The following is a 25,456-nucleotide window of genomic DNA, read 5'->3' as shown; positions in this document are numbered from 1 at the left end:
TTGGAATTCTTCCCTTGTGCTGGATCTCACGTGCAGTTGAGGGACATTTAAAGTTGAGAGATTAGTGTAAACTGGCTTAACATCATCAAATTTAGAAAATGTGCAAACAATTCCTACTTCTTAATTCAGGAAGAGGTATTTAACTTTGCAGAATAAAATGAATAACAGCAGTATTGGCAGTCTTCTTCATCCCCTCCCCGAATGTATTTCAATGGAGGCCTATCTCCATTCTCTGTTGGAAATGTTTCATGTAATGAAGTCGGTAGATGTCACTGGGTGGCACTGAAGCTTCAAATGGGGTTTAACACTTTCTACTGCATTTAACACACGCTGTAGATCAATTTCTATCCCAGATCCTTTTGTAAAATAGGTATCCAGTTCAGTGCCCCATAATTTACTGTGGAGAACGAAATCACACTTTGAATTTCAAACCAATTTCACTTGGGATTTTTTTTGCATGAACCAGATAAACTTTTATCAGCAACTCAAGAGAAAGTTTTAACTTTGAGCGTGTGGATAGTCAGATGAACAGTTTTAATTAAATGGAAAGATGAACTCTCTCTGACTCGTGCACAGTGGCTACATGGTGTAAGGACATATCTAAATTTAGAGAAAATCAGGTATAATATTAAAGATAGAAAGTTAATGAAAAGATATGGGGTCAATTTATAGAATACTGTCATAATTGGGCAGTTTTAGGTGATCTGGGTGTTCTCGTGCTGGTCCGTCCGTCTTCTGGAGGTTGAGACTTGATCCACCTTTGTATTTTTCCTGTGGTTTGATTCAGTAACCTTGATTAGAGGGTGGGGTTAGATTAGCATTAGCTTTAGTTTTATTTTCTTTCTATCTTTTAGTTAAGTGGATTTCGGGCGTTTAAATATGATTATCCTAGATTATATCTTTTTAAAGATATTATATCAAGGTATAATGAGGATTGCTATAATATAATTTAACTTATCTATATGCATAATCATTTTAACAAACAATCACATTTAATAGTTATGAACAAAATTTGAAATTTGTTGTGCATTTATTTTAATTATATGATATGCAGATGTTATCACATTGATTTTCTTTAACAATGAACTTGTACATGGGATTATTATGTTAAACTCAATAAAAAATATTTTAAAAAGAAAAGAATTTCTCTTTTATTCGTTTATTTTACTCGTTTTCCCTCCTGAAATGTTTTAATTTCTTGTTCCATGGAGGGAAAAAGAGCACACTAAATGAATAAAAGAGGCCCAAAGTCATCTCTTCTGTAGCCACTGTGACTTGGCAGATGAGATTTTGGACAATTGAATGCAATAAGATGTGGCTTGTGGACACAATTATTATTTAAATATCATTATTAAGGATACAAAAACATTCAAAACCACCTTTAACCCATTTATCAGTTTAATTGCCAGTCATTTATATAATTTCAGGCCACTTATTTAATGAATGCATTTTTATGAAGAGATAATGATAGTTTTGGCCAATGGTTTTGACTTATGGTATGAAATGATTGCTTTCAATACATGGGTTATTTGAATCAGTTCAGTATACTTTAGCCCAACGGTTCACCATTCTGAATCATCTGTGTTTTCAGTGATTTTCACTAATAAATATTATTAGAACTATAGAACACTGCAGCACAGAAACAGGTCCTTCAGCCCATCTGGTCTGCATGGAATTATTATTCTGCCTAGTCGCATTGACCTGCACCTGGACCATAGCCCTCCGTACACTTCCCATCCATGTACCAGCCCAAATTTTTCTTGAAATCGAGCCAGCATTCACCATTTCACCTGGCAGGTTGTTCCACACTCTCACCACTCTCCGCATGAAGAACTTCTCCCTAATGTTCCATGTTAACTTTTACCCTTAACTCATGTCCTCTAATTCTTGTCTCACTTAATCTCAGTAGAAAAAGCACAGACGAGAAGGGCTAAAGGGACCTGTTTCTGGTCTGTAATGTTCTAAGTTCTATTCAATAAGTCCTTTATCCACTGCTAAATACGCGGAGTCCCATATGGTGGTCTCCCTTCTGACGGCTAAAGGATGAGCTTGTTGAGACTGAGGCAACTGACCACATCCACAGTCCCTGATTCTCTGAATCCATCAAACGCTGTTTCCTCTGCAGTTGTTCTGTAGATATACAGTGTAAACCAGCTGGGGCCATTATAGGATTTATCTGTAAACTGTAGCCCACTGCTGGATTTATGAAGCACCATTAGAGCACCAAGGCTGGATCATTGCAGAAAGGGCACATTTGAGGGATAGAGTCTTTAGAATTTTCTGTTGTTGAACCAAACAAAATAAGGGTTGCACTGTGTCACTCTGCTCTGTCACCTTTGCGAAGGGCTGCATGAGGATAAGTTAGAGCTCCTCATCAATCTTTATCTAGGTTGTCCACCTGAGAATTGGAGGAACAACACCTTATATTCTGCCTGCTTACTCTCTAACCAGATGCCATTAACATTGACTTTTCAAAATTCTGTTACGCCCCCCCCCTCCCCTGGTCTCTCTCCTTCCCTATCCCCTTGTCTCCTTTCCTCCAGCTTCCCACCCCCTTCCCATCCCTCTCCAATCAGAGAATGACTCTCTCTCCCATTATTACTCAGCTTCCACCGATGGCCTCTTACTTGTTAGCCTGTGCTCCTCCCCCTGCCCCTTGCTCCATTTCTGCCTTAGAGCTGACGAAGGGCCCGAGACCGATATGCCAGTAACCCTTTACTTCCTATGCATGCTGCATGACCAGCTGAATTTCTCCAGCACATTTGTGCATTGGACCTGGTTGTCCTCTCACTTGCAGTCAATCATCTCAGTGAAAGAGCAAGCGAAGTGTTTGCTGTCTGTAGTCTAAGACCTAGCTTGCCCAAAGGCTAAAGAAAAAAACACTAGTAAATAGAAATAGTATCGATGGAAACTTGCTTATCAGCATTCTGGAAGGTTGGACAGAAAGGTATATTGCATCACTCTCTGAATCGATCATCTTGTAGCCTTTCAACTTGAACCACAGTTGGCTGCTATTTGATGAAGACATACCTTCGCCACCCCTTTCTTTGAGGTTGGATTCATTTGGGCTCTCCTGTCTCCGCTTGGTGCCTGTGAAAAGCTTCAATCCTTCATTTTCTACCTTACCATTTCCTTGGATTTTTAAATAACATGGACACAACCAGAAATGATCTCCAATAATTAGACTTGCCAATTATTGACCCTGCATGTCCCTTGACCTAAAAAGTGTGCAGAATTGCACAATCAATTTTCATCCAGTGTGCCTTTATTTGCTATGTCTGCTGCATTTGCAGTAAAACTTGCTCTGATGAAGTAAATAGGTACCCCTCGGAGTTTGAGTGAATGAGGATATCAAGCTCCGTGTAAAAAGAAGTCTTGAATTACTTTTTGAAAACAAAGTAGTAACTAATTAATGGAATGTCAGGATGGTGCAAAATTACGAGGTTTAACATTCCTGTACAACTATCATCTGCATGGAACTGGCTGCCTGTTCCCCTATCATCTGCATGGAATTGATTGCCTGTTCCCCTGCCTGTTCCCTTATCATCTGCATGGAACTGGCTGCCTGTTCCCCTGCCTGTTGCCCTATCATCTGCATGGAATTGGCTGCCTGTTTACCTGCATGTTCCCTAGCCTGTTCCCCTGCCTGTTCCCCTATCATCAGCATGAAACTTACTGCCTATTCCCTTGCATGTTCCCCCGCCTGTTCCCCTATTGTATGCATGGTACTGGCTGCCTGTTCCCCTGCCTGTTCCCCTATACTCAGCATGGAACTTACTGCCTGTTCCCTTGCATGTTCCCCCGCCTGTTCCCCAATTGTATGCATGGTTTGGCTGCCTGTTCCCCTGCCTGTTCCCCTATCATCTGCATGGACCTGGCTGCCTGTTCACCTGACTGTACCCCTATCATCTGCATGGAATTTACTGCCTGTTCCCTTGCATGATCCCCTGCCTGTTCCCCTATCGTATGCATGGTACTGGCTGCCTGTTCCCCTATCATCTGCATGGAACTGGCTGCATGTTCTCCTGCCTGTACCCCTGCCTGTTCCCCTATCATCTGTATGGAACTAACTGCATGTTCCCCTGCCTTTTCCCCTATCATCGGCATGGAACTAACTGCATGTTCCCCTGCATGTTCCCCTGCCTGTTCCCCTATCGTATGCATGGTATTGGCTGCCTATTCCCCTATCATCTGCATGGAACTGGCTGCCTGTTCCCCTGCATGTTCCCCTGCCTGTTCCTCTATCATCTGCATGGAACTGGCTGCCTGTTCCCCTGCCTGTTCCTCTATCATCTGCATGGAACTGGCTGCCTGTTCCCATGCATGTCCCCTATCATCTGCATGGAACTGACTGCCTGTTCCCCTATCATCTGCATGGAACTGGCTGCATGTTCTCCTGCCTGTACCCCTGCCTGTTCCCCTATCATCTGCATGGAACTGGCTGCCTGTTCACCTGCCTGTTCCTTTATCATCTGCATGGAACTGGCTTCCTGTTCACCTGCATGTCCCCTATCATCTGCATGGAACTGACTGCCTGTTCCCCTATCATCTGCATGGAACTGGCTGCCTGTTCCCCTGCCTATTCCCCTATCATATGCATGGTACTGGCTGCCTGTTCCCCTGCATGTTCCCCTGTCTGTTCCCCTATCATCTGCATGGAACTGGCTACCTGTTCCCCTGCATGTCCCCTATCATCTGCATGGAACTGACTGCCTGCTCCCCTATCATCTGAATGGAACTGGCTGCCTGTTCCCCTGCCTGTTCCCCTATCATATGCATGGAACTGGCTGCCTGTTCCCCTGCATGTCCCATATCATCTGCATGGAACTGACTGCCTGTTCCCCTATCATCTGCATGGAACTGGCTGCCTGTTCCCCTGCCTGTTCCCCTATCATATGCATGGAACTGGCTGCCTGCTCCCCTGCCTGTTCCTCTATCATCTGCATGGAATTGGCTGCCTGTTTCCATGCATGTTTCCCTGCCTGTTCCCCTTCCTGTTCTCCTACCATCTGCATGTAACTGGCTGCCTGTTCCCCTCTCTGTACTCCTATCAACGGCATGGAATTGGCTGCCTGTTCCCATGCATCTTCCCCTGCCTGTTCCCCTATCATCTGCATGGAACTGGCTGTCTGTTCCCCTGCCTGTTCCCCTATCATATGCATGGTACTGGCTGCCTGTTCCCCGATCATCCGCATTGATATGGCTGCCTGTTCCCCTGCCTGTTCTCCTATCATCTGCATGGAACTGGCTGCCTGTTCCCCTATTATCTGTATGGAACTGGCTGCCTGTTCAACTGACTGTTCCCCTGCCTGTTCCCCTATGATCTGCATGTGTTATAGTACAGACCTCCATTGCAGGCAAAATCTTCACTAGGATTCTCCTAAATAGAATAATACCTAGTGTCGCCGAGAATGTTCTCCCAGAATCACAGTGCGACTTTCGCGCAAACAGAGGAACTACTGACATGGTCTTTGCCCTCAGACAGCTCCAAGAAAAGTGCAGAGAACAAAACAAAGGACTCTACATCACCTTTGTTGACCTCACCAAAGCCTTCGACACCGTGAGCAGGAAAGGGCTTTGGCAAATACGAGAGCGCCTCGGATGCCCCCCAAACTTCCTCAACATGGTTATCCAACTGCACGAAAACCAACAAGGTCGGGTCAGATTCAGCAATGAGCTCTCTGAACCCTTCTCCATTAACAATGGCGTGAAGTAAGGCTGCGTTCTCGCACCAACCCTCTTTTCAATCTTCTTCAGCATGATGCTGAACCAAGCCATGAAAGACCTCAACAATGAAGAAGCTGTTTACATCCGGTACCGCACGGATGGCAGTCTCTTCAATCTGAGGCGCCTGCAAGCTCACACCAAGACACAAGAGCAGCTTGTCCATGAACTACTCTTTGCAGATGATGCCGCTTTAGTTGCCCATTCAGAGCCAGCTCTTCAGCGCTTGACGTCCTGTTTTGCGGAAACTGCCAAAATGTTTGGCCTGGAAGTCAGCCTGAAGAAAACTGAGGTCCTCCATCACCCAGCTCACCACCATGACTACCAGGCCCCCCACATCTCCATCGGGCACACAAAACTCAAAACGGTCAACCAGTTTACCTATCTCGGCTGCACCATTTCATCAGATGCAAGGATCGACAGCGAGATAGACAACAGACTCGCCAAAGCTAATAGCGCCTTTGGAAGACTACACAAAAGAGTCTGGAAAAACAACCAACTGAAAAACCTCACAAAGATCAGCGTATACAGAGCCATCGTCATACCCAGACTCCTGTTCGGCTCCGAATCATGGGTCCTCTACCGGCATCACCTACGGCTCCTAGAACGCTTCCACCAGCGTTGTCTCCGCTCCATCCTCAACATTCATTGGAGCGACTTCATCCCTAACATCGAAGTACTCGAGATGGCAGAGGACGACAGCATCGAATCCATGCTGTTGAAGATCCAACTGCGCTGGGTAGGTCATGTCTCCAGAATGGAGGACCATCACCTTCCCAAGATCGTGTTATATGGCGAGCTCTCCACTGGCCATCGTGTCAGAGGTGCACCAAAGAAGAGGTACAAGGACTGCCTAAAGAAATGTCTTGGTGCCAGCCACATTGACCACTGCCAGTGGGCTGATATTGCCTCAAACCATGCATCTTGGCGCCTCACAGTTCGGCGGGCAGCAACCTCCTTTGAAGAAGACTGCAGAGCCCACCTCACTTACAAAAGACAAAGGAGGAAAAACCCAACACCCAACCCCAACCAACAAATTTTCCCCTGCAACCGCTGCAACCGTGTCTGCCTGTCCCGCATCGGACTTGTCAGCCACAAGTGAGCCTGCAGCTGACGTGAACATTTACCCCTCCATAAATCTTCGTCCGCTAAGCCAAGCCAAAGAGATCACCAATGTATATAGTTACAGTATCTAGAGTATGTAATGACTGTGCTTACAGCGATTGGCTGAGAGCTTAGCCATGCCTGCAGTCTGGGCTTTAAAGGGTTGTGTCCCTAGCCAGGTCAGATCATTCCGGACTGGTCGGCCACCTGTGAAGAGCTCCTGTCTTTTGCTAATAAAAGCCTTGGTTTGGATCAACAAGTCGTTGGTTCTTTCGACGAGCTCTACAATTTTATTAGCAAAATAATTTTTTTAAAAAGGGATGGAGCGTCTGACTCGGCCAGAAAAACTTGACATCGACCCACAGTCAGCTACAGCCTTCAAAGCCTTTAAGTTCTAGCTGTTGAACTTTGAAAACTTCCTGAGGCTCATTGAGGTGGAGGAGGATAACCAGCGTCTAACAGCATTGCTGTCTATGGTGTCCTTGAGAGTCTATGAGAACATCCAGGGTGAGACCACTTACATCGCAGCCATAAAGGTACTAAAAGAACTATACGATCAACCAATGAACAGAGTTCATGTCGGGCTCGTGCTTGCGTCGAGGAAGCAATAGCCCGGCGAGTCCAGCAGGGCATATTTACAAGTAGTAAAGGCTGTAACTGTGTGGACAAAACTGCTGCCGAGATCACAAACGATCTCGTCCGGGATGCCTATGTGGCCGGGCTCCGATCGAACGAAGTGAGGCTGCGGTTGCTCGAGCAAGGGGTAGAAAAACTAGAGGACGTGGCCCGGATTGCAATCACAATGGAGGATGCAGCCTTAAAGTCCACCGAGTTCTCTAGGGACTGGACCCCTCATTCTGATGTGAGTAGAGTGCCCTTCTACCCTACCACCCCCCGAGATACTGACGGCCTGTCGGCTGCTGCTACACTGCCCCCTGCGAACCCAAAATGTTATTTCTGCGGGAGGGACAAGCACAGCAGGTCCCAGTGCCCAGCAAGAAAAGCCAGGTGCCAGAAGTGCCTTAAAAATGGCCACTTTGCTGCAGTCTGTAGGTCTAAAATGGCCACCAGCAAACACAGTGCCTCGTGTGAAGCCCAATCGCCACTATCCCATTCAAATTCTTCTTCCCCAGAGCTCTCGTCCAATGAGAGTGAGGGCTCCCCTGCATGGCAACGCCTGACGTCACGGAGATGCCGAACCCGGAGGGGCAGCCAATCCTCGCAACCATGATATTGGCCCACCTCTCACCCCCGAGCGGAACACTCGACCCGGCCTCGGTCCCGACTGTAGCGCCCGCTATTGCCACGGCCACGACCACCCCCAGGGCCGACGCTACCACTGCTGCTGCCGCTGCCACCGCCACAGTCACCCCTGGAGACGACGCTACCGCTGCCCACGCCGCCGCCAGTGCGGCCACCGCGACCGACTGGGGACCCGCCGCAGCCAACCAGGTGCTCGCCCTAGCGTCCATCACTGATGACCGCTGGGGCCCGACCGCCGTGACCGACGACCTACCCACCGCCAACCACAAGCAACAACCCCCACTACTTACCGTTCATCCGCCGACGCCGCCACAACAGCACCTCCAGGAGTACCTCCAACCTGCTCCTCCAGTGCTGACTGCGTCTACGACGTCATCCTGTTGCGTGACGTCAACACGCGGAACTCCCCTGTCAACAGGATCAGTAGCTGCTTCTATAACACTAAATCAGCAATGCTCTCATCCCCTCACTAAAGCAATGGAACTGATTAAAGTGCATGGACACTACACCAATTGCTTATTTGACTCTGGGTCAACTGACAGTTTTATCCGGCCAGATCTGGCACTCTGTTGCGGACTTGACATTATCCCCACTACCCAGAGCATCTCATTAGCGACAAGGTCGCACTCGACCGGGATAAAGGGGTATTGCATCACCACGCTGGAAGTACAGGGCGTAACGGTCACCCACTTCAAATTATTAATCCTTCCCCAATTGTGCGCCTCAGTGTTGCTGGGATTAGACTTTCAGTGTCAGTTTCACCTATACTTGGGGGGCCCCACGCTCCCCTCTTGGTCTGCCATTGCCCCACCCCTGAAGCACCCGAGCAACCCGACCCCGTGCCCCGGGCCCACTCCTGCGGCCATTCCACACTCCAGATTGCCCCGCCAGCACTCTTCGCAAACCTCACCCTTGGCTGGAAGCCTGTGGCCACCAAAAGTCGGCAATATAGTTACAAAAACAGGCAATTCATTAGGAGTGAGGTGCGTAGATTGCTGGATGAGGGCATCATCGAACCCAGTTCAAGTCCCTGAAGAGCCCAGGTGGTGGTTGTCAAGAACGGGGAAAAGCTACGGATGGTGGTTGACTATAGCCAGACCATTAACCACTTCACGCTCGTGGATGCGTACCCCCCGTCACGCATCACGGATGGGGTGAACCAGATCGCCCAATACCGCATATTCTCCACCATTGACCTATGTTCGGCCTACCACCAGCTCCCGATCCGCTATAAGGACAGACCATTCACGGCCTTCGAAGCGAATGGGCGGCTGTATCAATTTCTCAGGGTACCATTCAGGGTCACGAATGGTGTCGCAGTCTTCCAGCGGGAAATGGACTGGATGGTGGACCAGAACGGGCTAACCGCTAATTTCCCGTATCTGGACAATGTCACCATCTGCGGCCACAACGCTACCCTAGACAAATTTCTTCAAACTGCCAGTTGGCTGAACCTGACCTACAATTTTGACAAGTGTGTCTTCCGGACCACACGACTCACGATTCTAGTTTGCATGGTGGAGAACGGGGTAGTGATGCCAGATCCTGACTGCATGCGTCCCCTAATGGACTTACCCCGCCCCCCCATACCCAGAAAGCGCTCAAACGCTGCCTGGGCTTTTTCTCATATTACACCCAATGGGTTCCACATTACGTCTTATCAAGACCACCTCCTTTCCCCTCTCGACTGAAGCCAGAGCGGCTTTCGATCGAATCAAATCCAACATCGCCGCTGCAACGCTGCATGTGATCGATGAGTCTGTCCCTTTTCAAGTCGAGAGTGATGCATCCGACTTCGCCCTGGCAGCCACCTTGAACCAGGCCGGTTGGCCTGTAGCCTTTTTCTCCAGAACCCTCCAGGGTCCAGAGAGTAGGCACTCCTCGGACGAGAAGGAGGCCATGGCCATAGTTGAAGCGGTGCGTCGTTGGAGACATTACCTCGCTGGGAGGCGCTTTACACTGTTGACTGATCAACGTGCGGTCTCCTTCATGTTCAGCAACACCCAGCGAGGTAGATAAAAAACGACAAAATCGCCAGATGGAGAATCGAACTCTCCACCTTTAACTATGACATTCTGTACCGACCTGGTAAGCTCAACGACTCGCCTGACGCGCTCTCCAGGGGGACGTGCGCCACCGAACAGATGGACAGACTACAGAAACTCCATGAGGCACTCTGTTATCCAGGGGTGACTAGGTTTGCCCACTTTGTGAATGAGTGCAACCTACCCTACACCGTCGAGGAGATTCGCTCCATGACCCGAGCCTGTTCGGTGTGCGCTGGATGCAAGCCCCACTTCTTCCATCCAGGGAACTCCCACATTATCAAAGCCACCTGCTCCTTAGAGTGTCTTAGCGTAGACTTTAAGAGGCCCCTACCGTCCACCAACCGTAATAACTACATCCTTATGGCCAGCGACGAGTACTCCCGCTTCCTGTTCACTGTGCCTTGCCCAGACACCACCGCCACCTCAGTGATACAGGCCCTTCACAGTATCTTCGCCATTTTCAGGTACCCCAATTCCATCCACAGTGATAGGGGGTCCTCATTCATGAGTGCAGAGCTGCAACAGTACCTTCTGGAGTGTGGTATCGCTTCAAGCAGGACCACCAGCTATAACCCACGCGGTAACGGCCAGGTCAAGAGGGAGAATGCCACCATCTGTAGAGCGGTTGCACTGGCTCTCCGGTCTAAAGGTCTCCCCACCTCTCACTGACTGGAGGTTCTCACTAGTGCCTTACACTCTATCCGCTCCCTCCTATGTCCCGCAACAAATGCCACCCCCACGAAAGGATGTTCCTTTTACCGAGGAAATCCGAATCAGGAACCACTATACTGGTGTGGCTCACCATCCCTGGCCCAATCCTTTTGCAACGCCACGACCGACACTCAAAGAACGACCCCTTGGTCCATCGAGAGACTCTACTCTACGCGAACCCGCATTACGCCTATGTTGAGTTCCCAGATGGGCGGGAGGACACTGTTTCGGTGCAGGACCTTGCTCAGGACGCGGTAGGCCTAGCAACCCCATCCAACCCAACCTTCCCCAACTTTTTATTCCCCAGGTCCCATGCCGGAACAGAAGGACCAACAGCACCCCAATGACCCAGGCCACCCTGCTGACAACACGACTGGGGAATTGAGCGAAGGAGCGGTCGCACCCGACGACCCTGCTGGCGACACCACTCCAGCGACCCCAAATCCGGCACCATGGCGGTCACGCAGGATGGTCAGACCCCCTGACCGCTACAGTCCTTAACCTACGCCTTCCTTCCCCTCTCCCTCTTCAGCCCTTCAACCCCAGGGTCAGTTCTCCAAGAAGGGGTGAATGTGATAGTACAGACCTATCACCAATGTACATAGTTACAGTATTGAGAGTATGTAATGACTGTGCTTACAGCGATTGGCTGAGAGCTTAGTCACGCCTACTGTCTGGGCCTTAAATGGTTGTGTCCTTAGCCAGGTCAGATCATTCCGGACTGGTCGGCCACCTGTGAAGAGCTCCTGTCTTTTGTTAATAAAAGCCTTGGCTTGGATCAACAAGTCTTTGGTTCTTTCGACGAGATCTACAGCATGGAACTGGCTGCCTGTTCCCCTGCATGTTCCCTTGCCTGTTCACCTGCCTGTTTCCCTATCACTTCAATGGAACTGGCTGCCTGTTCCCTTATTATCTGCATGGAAATGGCTGCCTGTTCCCCTGCCTGTTCCCCTATCATCTGCATGGAACTTACTGCCTGTTCCCCTGCCTGCTCCCCTATCCTCTGCATGGAACTGGCTGCCTGTTCCCCTGCATGCACCCCTATCAGCTGCATGGAACTGGCTGCCTGTTCCCCCACATGTTCCCCTGCTTGTTCCTCTGCCTGTTCCCCTATCATCTGCATTGTACTGGCTGCCTGTTCCCCTGCCTGTTCCCCTATCATCTGCATGGAACTGGCTGCCTGTTCCCCTATCATCTGCATGGAACTGGCTGCCTGTTTCCCCATTCTCTGCATGGAACTGGCTACCTGTTCCTCTGCTTGTTCCCCTGCCTATTCCCCTATTATCTGCATGGAACTGGCTCACTGTTCCCCTGCCTGTTCCCCTATCATCTGCATTGAACTGGCTGCCTGTTCCCCTGCATGCTCCCTTGCCTGTTCCCCTGCCTGTACCCCTATTATCTGCATGGAACTGGCTGCCCGTTCCCCTGCCTGTTCCCCTATCATATGCATGCAACTGCCTGCCGTTTCCCCTGCCTGTTCCCCTATCATCTGCATGGAACTGGCTGCCTGTTCCCCTATCATCTGCATGGAACTGGCTGCCTGTTCCCCTGCCTGTTCCCCTATCATCTGTATGGAACTGGCTGCCTGTTCCCCTGCATGCACCCCTATCAGCTGCATGGAACTGGCCGCCTGTTCCCCATTCTCTGCATGGAACTGGCTGCCTGTTCCCCTGCTTGTTCCCCTGCCTTTTCCCCTATTATCACCATGGAACTGGCTGCCTGTTCCCCTGCATGTTCCCTTGCCTGTTCCCCTGCCTGTTCCCCTATCATCTGCATGGAACTGGCTGCCTGTTCCCCTGCCTGTTCCCCTATCATCTGCATGGAACTGGCTGCCTGTTCCCCTGCCTGTTCCCCTATCATCTGCATGGAACTGGCTGCCTGTTTCCCCATTCTCTGCATGGAACTGGCTACCTGTTCCTCTGCTTGTTCCCCTGCCTATTCCCCTATTATCTGCATGGAACTGGCTCACTGTTCCCCTGCCTGTTCCCCTATCATCTGCATTGAACTGGCTGCCTGTTCCCCTGCATGCTCCCTTGCCTGTTCCCCTGCCTGTACCCCTATTATCTGCATGGAACTGGCTGCCCGTTCCCCTGCCTGTTCCCCTATCATATGCATGGAACTGGCTGCCGGTTCCCCTGCCTGTTCCCCTATCATCTGCATGGAACTGGCTGCCTGTTCCCCTATCATCTGCATGGAACTGGCTGCCTGTTCCCCTGCCTGTTCCCCTATCATCTGCATGGAACTGGCTGCCTGTTCCCCTGCTTGTTCCCCTGCCTATTCCACTATTATCTGCATGGAACTGGCTGCCTGTTCCCCTGCCTGTTCCCCTATCATATGCATGGACCTGGCTGCCTGTTCCCCTATCATCTGCATGGAAGAGGCTGCCTGTTCACTTGACTGTTCCCCCGCCTGTTCCCCTATCATCTGCATGGAACTGGCTGCCTGTTCCCCTGCCTGTTCCCCTATCATCTGCATGGAACTGGCTGCCTGTTTCCCCATTCTCTGCATGGAACTGGCTACCTGTTCCTCTGCTTGTTCCCCTGCCTATTCCCCTATTATCTGCATGGAACTGGCTCACTGTTCCCCTGCCTGTTCCCCTATCATCTGCATTGAACTGGCTGCCTGTTCCCCTGCATGCTCCCTTGCCTGTTCCCCTGCCTGTACCCCTATTATCTGCATGGAACTGGCTGCCCGTTCCCCTGCCTGTTCCCCTATCATATGCATGGAACTGGCTGCCGGTTCCCCTGCCTGTTCCCCTATCATCTGCATGGAACTGGCTGCCTGTTCCCCTATCATCTGCATGGAACTGGCTGCCTGTTCCCCTGCCTGTTCCCCTATCATCTGCATGGAACTGGCTGCCTGTTCCCCTGCTTGTTCCCCTGCCTATTCCACTATTATCTGCATGGAACTGGCTGCCTGTTCCCCTGCCTGTTCCCCTATCATATGCATGGACCTGGCTGCCTGTTCCCCTATCATCTGCATGGAAGAGGCTGCCTGTTCACTTGACTGTTCCCCTGCCTGTTCCCCTATCATTTTCATGGAACTGGCTGCCAGTTCCCCTGCTTGTTCCCCTGCCTATTCCACTATTATCTGCATGTAACTGGCTACCTGTTTCTCTGCATGTTCCCCTATCATCTGCATGGCTCTGGCTGCCTTGTCCCCTTCCCCTTCCTCTGCCTGTTCTCCTATCATCTGCATGGAACTGGCTGCCTGTTCCCCTGCATGTTCCCTTTCCTGTTCACCTGCCTGTTTCCCTATCACTTCAATGGAACTGGCTGCCTGTTCCCCTATCATCTGCATGGAAATGGCTGCCTGTTCCCCTGCCTGTTCCCCTATCCTCTGCATGGAACTGGCTGCCTGTTCCCCTGCATGCACCCCTATCAGCTGCATGGAACTGGCTGCCTGTTCCCCATTCTCTGCATGGAACTGGCTGCCTGTTCCCCTGCTTGTTCCCCTGCCTTTTCCCCTATTATCACCATGGAACTGGCTGCCTGTTCCCCTGCATGTTCCCTTGCCTGTTCCCCTGCCTGTTCCCCTATCATCTGCATGGAACTGGCTGCCTGTTCCCCTGCCTGTTCCCCTATCATCTGCATGGAACTGGCTGCCTGTTTCCCTGCTTGTTCCCCTGCCTTTTCCCCTATTATCACCATGGAACTGGCTGCCTGTTCCCCTGCATGTTCCCTTGCCTGTTCCCCTGCATGTTCCCTTGCCTGTTCCCCTGCCTGTTCCCCTATCATCTGCATGGAACTGGCTGCCTGTTCCCCTGCCTGTTCCCCTATCATCTGCATGGAACTGGCTGCCTGTTCCCCATTCTCTGCATGGAACTGGCTGCCTGTTCCCCTGCTTGTTCCCCTGCCTTTTCCCCTATTATCACCATGGAACTGGCTGCCTGTTCCCCTGCATGTTCCCTTGCCTGTTCCCCTGCCTGTTCCCCTATCATCTGCATGGAACTGGCTGCCTGTTCCCCTATGATCTTAATGTAACTAGCTCCCTGTTCCCCTATCATCTGCATGGAAGAGGCTGCCTGTTCACCTGACTGTTCCCCTATAATTTTCATGGAACTGGCTGCCTGTTCCCCTCTATGTTCCCCTATCATCTGCATGGCTCTGGCTGCCTTGTCCCCTGCCCCTTCCTCTGCCTGTTCTCCTATCATCTGCATGGAACTGGCAGCCTGTTCCCCTGCCTGTTCCCCTATCATCTGCATGGAACTGGGTCCCTGTTTCCCTGCCTGTTCCCCTATCATCTGCATGGAACTGGTTGCCTGTTCCCCTGCATGTTCCCCTGCCTGTTCCCCTATCATCTGCATGGAACTAGCTGCCTGTTCCCCCATTCTCTGCATGGAACTGGCTGCCTGTTCCCCATTCTCTGCATGGAACTGGCTGCCTGTTCCCCTGCTTGTTCCCCTGCATATTCCCCTATTATCTGCATGGACTGGCTGCCTGTTCCCCTTCATGTTCCCTTGCCTGTTCTCCTGCCTGTTCCCCTATCATCTGCATGGAACTGGCTGCCTGTTCCCCTGACTGTTCCCCTTTCATCTGCATGGAACTGGCTGCCTGTTCCCCTATCATCTGCATGGAACTGGCTGCCTGTTCCCCTGCCTGTTCCCTTATCATCTGCATGGAACTGGCTGCCTGTTCCCTTGCCTGTTCCCCTATCATCTGCATGGAACTGGCTGCCTGTTGCCCTATCATCTGCATGGAACTGGCTGCCTGTTCCCCTGCCTGTTCCCCTATCATCTGCATGAAACTGGCTGCCTGTTCCCCTGCCTGTTTTCCCATTCTCTGCATGGAACGGGCTACCTGTTCCTCTGCTTGTTCCCCTGCCTGTTCTCCTATCATCTGCATGGAACTGGCTGACTGTTCCCCTGCCTGTTCCCCTATCATCTGCATGGAACTGGCTGCCTGTTCCCCTGCCTGTTTTCCCATTCTCTGCATGGAACGGGCTGCCTGTTCCTCTGCTTGTTCCCCTGCCTATTCCCCTATTATCTGCATGGAACTGGCTGCCTGTTCCCCTGTATGCTCCCTTGCCTGTTCCCCTGCCTGTACCCCTATCATATGCATGGAACTGGCTGCCGGTTCCCCTGCCTGTTCCCCTATCATCTGCATGGAACTGGCTGCCTGTTCCCCTATCATCTGCATGGAACTGGCTGCCTGTTCCCCTGCCTGTTCCCCTATCATCTGCATGGAACTGGCTGCCTGTTCCCCTGCTTGTTCCCCTGCCTATTCCACTATTATCTGCATGGAACTGGCTGCCTGTTCCCCTGCCTGTTCCCCTATCATATGCATGGACCTGGCTGCCTGTTCCCCTATCATCTGCATGGAAGAGGCTGCCTGTTAACTTGACTGTTCCCCTGCCTGTTCCCCTATCATTTTCATGGAACTGGCTGCCAGTTCCCCTGCTTGTTCCCCTGCCTATTCCACTATTATCTGCATGTAACTGGCTACCTGTTTCTCTGCATGTTCCCCTATCATCTGCATGGCTCTGGCTGCCTTGTCCCCTGCCCCTTCCTCTGCCTGTTCTCCTATCATCTGCATGGAACTGGCTGCCTGTTCCCCTGCCTGTTCCCCTATCATCTGCATGGAACTGGCTGCCTGTTCCCCTGCTTGTTCCCCTGCCTATTCCACTATTATCTGCATGGAACTGGCTGCCTGTTCCCCTGCCTGTTCCCCTATCATATGCATGGACCTGGCTGCCTGTTCCCCTATCATCTGCATGGAAGAGGCTGCCTGTTCACTTGACTGTTCCCCTGCCTGTTCCCCTATCATTTTCATGGAACTGGCTGCCAGTTCCCCTGCTTGTTCCCCTGCCTATTCCACTATTATCTGCATGTAACTGGCTACCTGTTTCTCTGCATGTTCCCCTATCATCTGCATGGCTCTGGCTGCCTTGTCCCCTGCCCCTTCCTCTGCCTGTTCTCCTATCATCTGCATGGAACTGGCTGCCTGTTCCCCTGCATGTTCCCTTTCCTGTTCACCTGCCTGTTTCCCCATCACTTCAATGGAACTGGCTGCCTGTTCCCCTATCATCTGCATGGAAATGGCTGCCTGTTCCCCTGCCTGTTCCCCTATCCTCTGCATGGAACTGGCTGCCTGTTCCCCTGCATGCACCCCTATCAGCTGCATGGAACTGGCTGCCTGTTCCCCATTCTCTGCATGGAACTGGCTGCCTGTTCCCCTGCTTGTTCCCCTGCCTTTTCCCCTATTATCACCATGGAACTGGCTGCCTGTTCCCCTGCATGTTCCCTTGCCTGTTCCCCTGCCTGTTCCCCTATCATCTGCATGGAACTGGCTGCCTGTTCCCCTGCCTGTTCCCCTATCATCTGCATGGAACTGGCTGCCTGTTTCCCTGCTTGTTCCCCTGCCTTTTCCCCTATTATCACCATGGAACTGGCTGCCTGTTCCCCTGCATGTTCCCTTGCCTGTTCCCCTGCATGTTCCCTTGCCTGTTCCCCTGCCTGTTCCCCTATCATCTGCATGGAACTGGCTGCCTGTTCCCCTGCCTGTTCCCCTATCATCTGCATGGAACTGGCTGCCTGTTCCCCATTCTCTGCATGGAACTGGCTGCCTGTTCCCCTGCTTGTTCCCCTGCCTTTTCCCCTATTATCACCATGGAACTGGCTGCCTGTTCCCCTGCATGTTCCCTTGCCTGTTCCCCTGCCTGTTCCCCTATCATCTGCATGGAACTGGGTGCCTGTTCCCCTGCCTGTTCCCCTATCATCTGCATGGAACTGACTGCCTGTTCCCCTGCCTGTTCCCCTATCATCTGCATGGAACTGTTTGCCTGTTCCCCTATGATCTTAATGTAACTAGCTCCCTGTTCCCCTATCATCTGCATGGAAGAGGCTGCCTGTTCACCTGACTGTTCCCCTATAATTTTCATGGAACTGGCTGCCTGTTCCCCTCTATGTTCCCCTATCATCTGCATGGCTCTGGCTGCCTTGTCCCCTGCCCCTTCCTCTGCCTGTTCTCCTATCATCTGCATGGAACTGGCAGCCTGTTCCCCTGCCTGTTCCCCTATCATCTGCATGGAACTGGGTCCCTGTTTCCCTGCCTGTTCCCCTATCATCTGCATGGAACTGGCTGCCTGTTCCCCTGCATGTTCCCCTGCCTGTTCCCCTATCATCTGCATGGAACTAGCTGCCTGTTCCCCCATTCTCTGCATGGAACTGGCTGCCTGTCCCCCATTCTCTGCATGGAACTGGCTGCCTGTTCCCCTGCTTGTTCCCCTGCATATTCCCCTATTATCTGCATGGACTGGCTGCCTGTTCCCCTTCATGTTCCCTTGCCTGTTCTCCTGCCTGTTCCCCTATCATCTGCATGGAACTGGCTGCCTGTTCCCCTGACTGTTCCCCTTTCATCTGCATGGAACTGGCTGCCTGTTCCCCTATCATCTGCATGGAACTGGCTGCCTGTTCCCCTGCCTGTTCCCTTATCATCTGCATGGAACTGGCTGCCTGTTCCCTTGCCTGTTCCCCTATCATCTGCATGGAACTGGCTGCCTGTTGCCCTATCATCTGCATGGAACTGGCTGCCTGTTCCCCTGCCTGTTCCCCTATCATCTGCATGGAACTGGCTGCCTGTTCCCCTGCCTGTTTTCCCATTCTCTGCATGGAACGGGCTACCTGTTCCTCTGCTTGTTCCCCTGCCTGTTCTCCTATCATCTGCATGGAACTGGCTGACTGTTCCCCTGCCTGTTCCCCTATCATCTGCATGGAACTGGCTGCCTGTTCCCCTGCCTGTTTTCCCATTCTCTGCATGGAACGGGCTACCTGTTCCTCTGCTTGTTCCCCTGCCTATTCCCCTATTATCTACATGGAACTGGCTGCCTGTTCCCCTGTATGCTCCCTTGCCTGTTCCCCTGCCTGTACCCCTATTATCTGCATGGAACTGGCTGCCCATTCCCCTGCCTGTTCCCCTATCATCTGCATGGATCTGGCTGACTGTTCCCCTATCATCTGCCTGGAACTGGCTGCTTGTTCCCCTATCATCTGCATGGTACTGGCTGCCTGTTCCCCCATTCTCTGCATGGAAATAGCTGCCTGTTCCCCTGCTTGTTCCCCTGCCTATTCCCCTATTATCTGCATGGAACTGTCTGCATGTTCCCCTATCATCTGCATGTAACTGGCTGCCTGTTCCCCTGCCTGTTCCCCTATCATCTGCATGGAACTGGCTGCCTGTTCCCCTGCCTTTTTTCCCATTCTCTGCATGGAACGGGCTACCTGTTCCTCTGCTTGTTCCCCTGCCTGTTCCCCTATCATCTGCATGGAACTGGCTGACTGTTCCCCTATCATCTGCATGGAACTGGCTGCCTGTTCCCCTATCATCTGCATGGTACTGGCTGCCTGTTCCCCCATTCTCTGCATGGAAATAGCTGCCTGTTCCCCTGCTTGTTCCCCTGCCTATTCCCCTATTATCTGCATGGAACTGGCTGCCTGTTCCCCTGCCTGTTCCCCTATCATTTGCATGGAACTGGTTGCCTGTTCCCCTGCATGTTCCCCTGCCTGTTCCCCTATCATCTGCATGGAACTGGCTGCCTCTTCCCCTGCCTGTTCCCCTATCAGCTGCATTGAACTGTCTGCCTGTTCCCCTGCATTTTTCCCTGCCTGTTCTCCTACCTGTTCCCCTATCATCTGCATGGAACTGGCTGCCTCTTCCCATGCAGCTTGTTCTTCATTTGTTCACATCATTTTTGACAGCAATTATCAACAAACTTCTATGAACACAAAATACTGAAAAAGTAAACTGAGGTACAGGAAGGACCTCACCCCCCCCCCCCCCCCAATGCTTCCCCATGCTCTTCTCTTCTACGTGGTCAAACCAGCAACTGACAGGAAATTGACTCCTAGGCAATGGGGAGCATAGGGCAAATTGAACCAGCTATGGATGTGCTATCCTTGCAGATTCATCTAAAATCCAGCAGACCACCTGAATGCTCCTGGCTTTGCTAAGCCTTAGCCATTGTCAACCTGCACATTGCTTGTTTGGTAAAACCATTTGCAAGGAATCACTGTGCTCTCCATTTTAGATAAATAGGACCTCTGGCTATATGATCCTCACAATAGTTGCAAAGGAAGATTTGCACCTTTCATGACTTCACATATCTAAAACCATTTTCAATCATTTAAAAAAACTAATCATTTACAGAGTGCAAATAGTGCAGATGGTGGTTTGCTGAGTTAAAAAAAGCAAGTCAGAGGGAATGGGTGGAAAGAGAAGCAGACATAACGTTTCTGATCAAGGATTCTGTTTCAGAAAGAGAAAGGCATGTGGCACCCCTTGAAAGAGAATGTGAGCAGGAACGGCATGCTGTCATTAAACACCAGCCCAGGGAACAGGGCGCCCCCGGGTACACCCTGGATGTATGCCTACCGGCCTGCCCACTGCCTCACTACGTGATAGCACGGTAACATGGGCTCTGTGCTTTGGGTGCACGCAAGCGTGAGGCCAAGGCGCAGGATGTGCAAGCCAAGAAAGGGCTCAGGTACTTGATGGATGCCCTAGTGCTGCCTGCTGGATACAGTAACCCTGTTTACTTGGGGGAAGGGGGTGGAGCTGGTGAGGCATTGTCATTGAATTTGACTATGTGTCTTGTCCATCATACAGAAGACATTTGTGTATATATTGACCTGTTTAATTAGTATCATTTTTATTTAAACATGTCTTTTTGTTTTTACTTATAACATATACATAGAGTTATTGATTGTCTTCATAATGTTTGGTGAGTGGCGTGACTTCTGAGGGGTGGATTGTATTGTGAAGGATTATGGGTGTCACGTGACAGCACTGCTCACTACTTGTTTGGAAGATACTCCATCTGCTAATCAAGGTGTTCCCCAGCCATTAGTGCATATCTTGGCCAATTTAAATTCCTTTGTACTTGGCCTTGTGCCATTGGCCTTTGTAATTAGCCTAACCTTGCTGGTGCAGAGCCATTGGATCCCTGTAAATTACCTGGGCTGGACTTTCCAGCCTGACTGGACTTGGCCTTGGGTCATTGGCTGTTGTAATTGGATAAACTTTGCTGGCACCAGCCATTGGCACCCTATGAATGACCTGGGCTGGACCTCCCAGGCTTTTGGCCCTATAAAGAGCATCAGGTGTACTTAGTTCTTTCTCTTTGCTATCTTGGGACCACCCTGCTTCACTCCAGGCTTAGAACCATGGAACAATACTGGAGAAATTGTTGGTAATGTGCACACTCTTAAAGGATTCAGAGCGTGTTAAATTAGGGTCCCTTGTAGCATAGAGACATGTCCGCACTGAGTCACGGGGTGGTGGGCATCGTATTGGTTTCTCCTTGATTATTGTGTCTGTGCAATTTGGTATGTGTGCACGCATATGTGTGTTTCATCCCTGTTGTGAATTTCCCAAGTTTGTTATTAATTGTCTGCATGTGTTTTATTGCCGATCTGACTTTTCCCACACTTGCTCTAAATTGTGCATGTGTGTTTTATTGCTGCAACTACTTTCCCACGCTTGTTGTAAAGTGTGTGTGTTCCCTCTGTTGCCATTTTCCCCACATATGCCTTTTGTAAATAAAATCCTTTAACTACCAAAACTATGTCCAGAGTCTTTGCTTTTGAGACCTACTGAATGTGTTTCTCACAACTCTGGGCTTGTGGGCAGGAAGGGCCTGTAACTGTGTTGCATATCTATATTAAATTTAAAATTAAATCCATCAACCATTTATACTAATCATTTAAACATTAATCCTAATTTATTTTATTCTCCTCTCATTCCCATCAACTCTCTCCAGATTCTTCCACTCACTAAGGGGCAAGTTACAGCAGCCCAATGACTCATTTCTAGGTGGCTCCGAGAGTAACATTAACCTGTAAATCTCGTTCTGTTTTCCCTGACTGAGATAATCACTGTCACCTCCATTATATTTCTGTAAAGTTGCCAGGGTAGTTTGCCAACCACCTCCCTGATGGTGTCCTTGTTCAGGAGATTCCGGCTGGCTTCCCAGATATAAGTGCCCTGTGCTTCCATTTAACAGGGTAACAGTTGCAAGTAGGAGACCTTCTGTCCATCAAGCTCACTGTCCCTTCAAAAATCCCCAGATGCATTTCTTATAATCTTGCCATGGAGTGGTGAACATCAGCTTCTCCATTTCTCCACAATCCGCTTGCATTAAAGTCCTAGAAGTATGTAGTGTGTAACCAGAGCCTTCATCTTTTTTGTCATTTAGAGCATGGAAATTGGCCCACCATCTTGAACCCATATAACTAATTTCCTTTTGTTCTCCTCATATTTGCATTAGCCTCTGCCTCCAATCCCACTGATTCTACCACTTTAGGGAAATTTTGTCAAGTTTATTGTCATCTGATTGCACAAGTACAACCTGATGAAACAGCATTTTCTGGTCCTCAGTGGAAAACACACAGATGCACAACCAGACATAAACACATACAGGCAAACGATAAATATGCAAGACAAGTATTCAGATATACAAATAAATAAATGTTGCTTCATGAATATGAGAGTTTTGGATGGCTAATGTGAGAGTTCCTTTGATGGTTCAGCATTCTTACTGCCTGTGGGAAGAAGCTGTTCCTCAGCCTGGTGGTGCTGGCTCTAATACTCCTGTATCGCTTCCCCGATGAGAGCAGGTGAAAGATGCTGTGTGCAGGGTGGAAGGGGTTCTCTATGTACAGCAGCCAATGGGTTTCTTTGTGTTTTTTTGGGGTAACTGGGGAATCTGGGGGAAACTCATGCGGTCAAAGGGATTGAGTGAAACACAAAAGTCTGCAGATGTGATGGTAGTAAAAATCTGCTGGAGGAATTCAGCTGATCATTCAGTGTCCATACAAGACAAAGATATATATTGCTGACATTTTGTGCCTGAGCCCTTCTTCAATGAATAAGCAGAAAGAGGCAAAAGCAAGAAATCTCAGAATTCCAAGATTGCTGGCTGGGGGGGAATCCAGACCAACAAAAACTTGGACATGATAAGGGAGAAATGAGAATTAATCATGTCTGAGTGAAAGGAGACCAGGAAAGGCGATGTGGAAGAAATGAGGGGTTTGAGGGTTTTAACGATAGCCAGAGAAGTCAATATTAATGCCATTCAGTTGGAGGGTAGCCAGTCAGAAGATGAAGTGTTGGTTCACCAATTTTCAGTGCATGAGACTATGGGCAGACATGTCAGCAATAGGGTGAGGAAATAAAATGGGTGGTCACTGGGAGATCCACACTATTGCGGTGGACAGAGCCAGGGTGCTCAACAAAGTGATCTCCCACCCTGCTTCCACTTTCTCCAATGTAGAGACCACAGCGGGAGCACTGGATGCAGTTGATGACCTCTGCAGATTCACAAGTGAAATGTTGCTTCACTTGGAAGGACTGTTTGGGACCCCGAAAGGTGGAGAGGGAGGAGGTGTGAGGTGCAAGTGGGGCATCTCTTGCGGCCACAGGATCAGGTATCAAGGGGATATTTGGTGGGGAGGAAGGAGCAGACAAGGGAGTCACGGAGGGAATGGTCCCTATGGAAGGGTTGAGCCTGGCATCTGATGCTCAGAGACATTGGCTCTAACTGCTGGGCCCTAATACTATTATTCTTTTAATTTAATGTTACAACCTCAAGTGGTGATTGTCTCCATCAAACTCTGTTTTGCGCATCTGTGCTGTTATTTAAACACTGAATCACAAAGCATTTGCTCCAGTTCTTGTTTTAAGTTGTAGTTTCCATGTGATCTGAGTGAAGTGAATAACCCAAGAATTTCTGCACAAATGACCTCTCAGGTATATGGAAGTACAATTCCAGCATAGTTCTATTCCAGTGGTCTTCAAACTTTTTCTTTCCACTCACATACCACTTTAAGTATTCCCTATGCCATAGGTGCTCTGTTATTAGTAAGGGATTGCTTAAAGTGGTATGTAAGTGGAAAGAAAAAGTTTGAAAACCACTGTTTTACTTGTACCTAATTGACTCGTTATGTGCACAGTTTCATAACTCCAAAGGAAATGGGCCAATGACAATTTTTCCCAAGCCAAATATTTCAGTAACAATTGGGTCTCGAGCAGTGATCCTCAACCTTCCTTTCCCACTTACATCCCACCTTAAGCATTCCCTTACTAATTACAGAGGATTACTTAAGGTGGGATGTGAGTGGAAAGAAAAATTTAGAAAGCCACTGTTCTATTCTCTCACTGACAAGTAATGAGACCACGAAGGTCTGATGTCAACAGGCCAGTAGGGAGTTCATTGCAGAATTGGACAGTAGTGAATTCAAACCCATTTAACCAGTAGAAATAAATTAATATATATGAAAAACTGAGGAGTTTGTTAAAAAGGTAACTGATATACTCCGAGATTAACCTCAAATAGTCTGGGTATCTCAAAGATGCCACTGGCACTACAACAGGCTTGCAACACAATTGGTCAAATCTGGCAGCACTTGTGGTTTAGGCTTGCTTACACTGACCAAGGTCGTGAATTGTTGGCCATGTCTACAGGGCAATCTCTTGTCATAGTGGGAGGTCTCAAAGAACTTAAAGGTCGAGAGAGAGGAAAAAAAAAGAATTTATTGACTTTCATATTGCATTTCTGAGCATAAAAGAAATAATGAAATACAAAAGTATTTATTGCACCTGAGTGTTTTGCAAGGTATTATAGAGCGTAGAAAAAGCAAAACTGCTTGTCTTTGAAAAAGTGCGAAAGAGCTTGTTTAGAACAGTGTCGTGCACGTCAAGGACACTAAGTTAATAAGCACCAAGCTGCGGTGTTTCAGATGTGATTTTGTTTGTCCTGTTTCCCTGGAAATGGACACAAAACCAATAAATTGGTTTTGCAGGTCTTGGTCCCTTATGAGAGCCTAAGGCCTATGTTTTAACAGGGATGTGCTTGGGATTGAGGTTTCTGAACCTGCTTTAAAAGAAAAAAAAATAATGGGAAAGAAAAAGAAGGGTGTGCTGACAGCATCATTGTAATTTTGGACAGTTTAATTTATTGATGCTGGGAGGCATGGGATGATTGTAAAAGCAATGGTTAGCAGCTGGAGTGTGGATGGGGAGGCTGGAGATCACAGATTGAGATTGGCTCTCAGCGTGCTTCTAAAGAGAGAGATGGAAATAAAAAATGATGTTCATGAAGGAAATAGTATAACCTGACCCCCAGTGAGGAGTGGCACTGATTTCTGACTGATTTGCTCGCAAAGCACATTTGCCCAGAAGGCTAGAGAGCACTTCTGTCAAAAGTAGGCTGAGGTGGTTGAGTTTTACTCCTGAAATTTCTACTGCTGTTGGTCTTGGTTATTGTCGCTTATGTCCCCTCTGTTTATTCGGCTGAGCAATATGTTAAAAATATAAGGTTACATGTTGACAAAGCATCATTGTCAAGCCTGGCTGATCCTGTGCAAACAACCAAAAAGTAAAATGCGTCCAACATGATTGCCCTGTTACACATCCCAAACTATTGTCATTCGATTTGTGAAAGATATTGTTGAAATGCTTCAAGGTTGATTTAATTGGGTCTGATACAAAGTAAAAAGTCTCCTAATTGCATTGCAATTATGATCTTTGATTAAATTATCTGGAACAGTCAATTCATTAAAAAAGGCTGGTGTATACATTAAAAGGAATAGTCTGTAGATTTGAATTCAGTGA

Source organism: Narcine bancroftii, chromosome 9, assembly GCF_036971445.1.
Source record: "Narcine bancroftii isolate sNarBan1 chromosome 9, sNarBan1.hap1, whole genome shotgun sequence".
NCBI lineage: Eukaryota > Metazoa > Chordata > Chondrichthyes > Torpediniformes > Narcinidae > Narcine > Narcine bancroftii.
Note: the sequence above shows the minus strand (reverse complement) of the source record.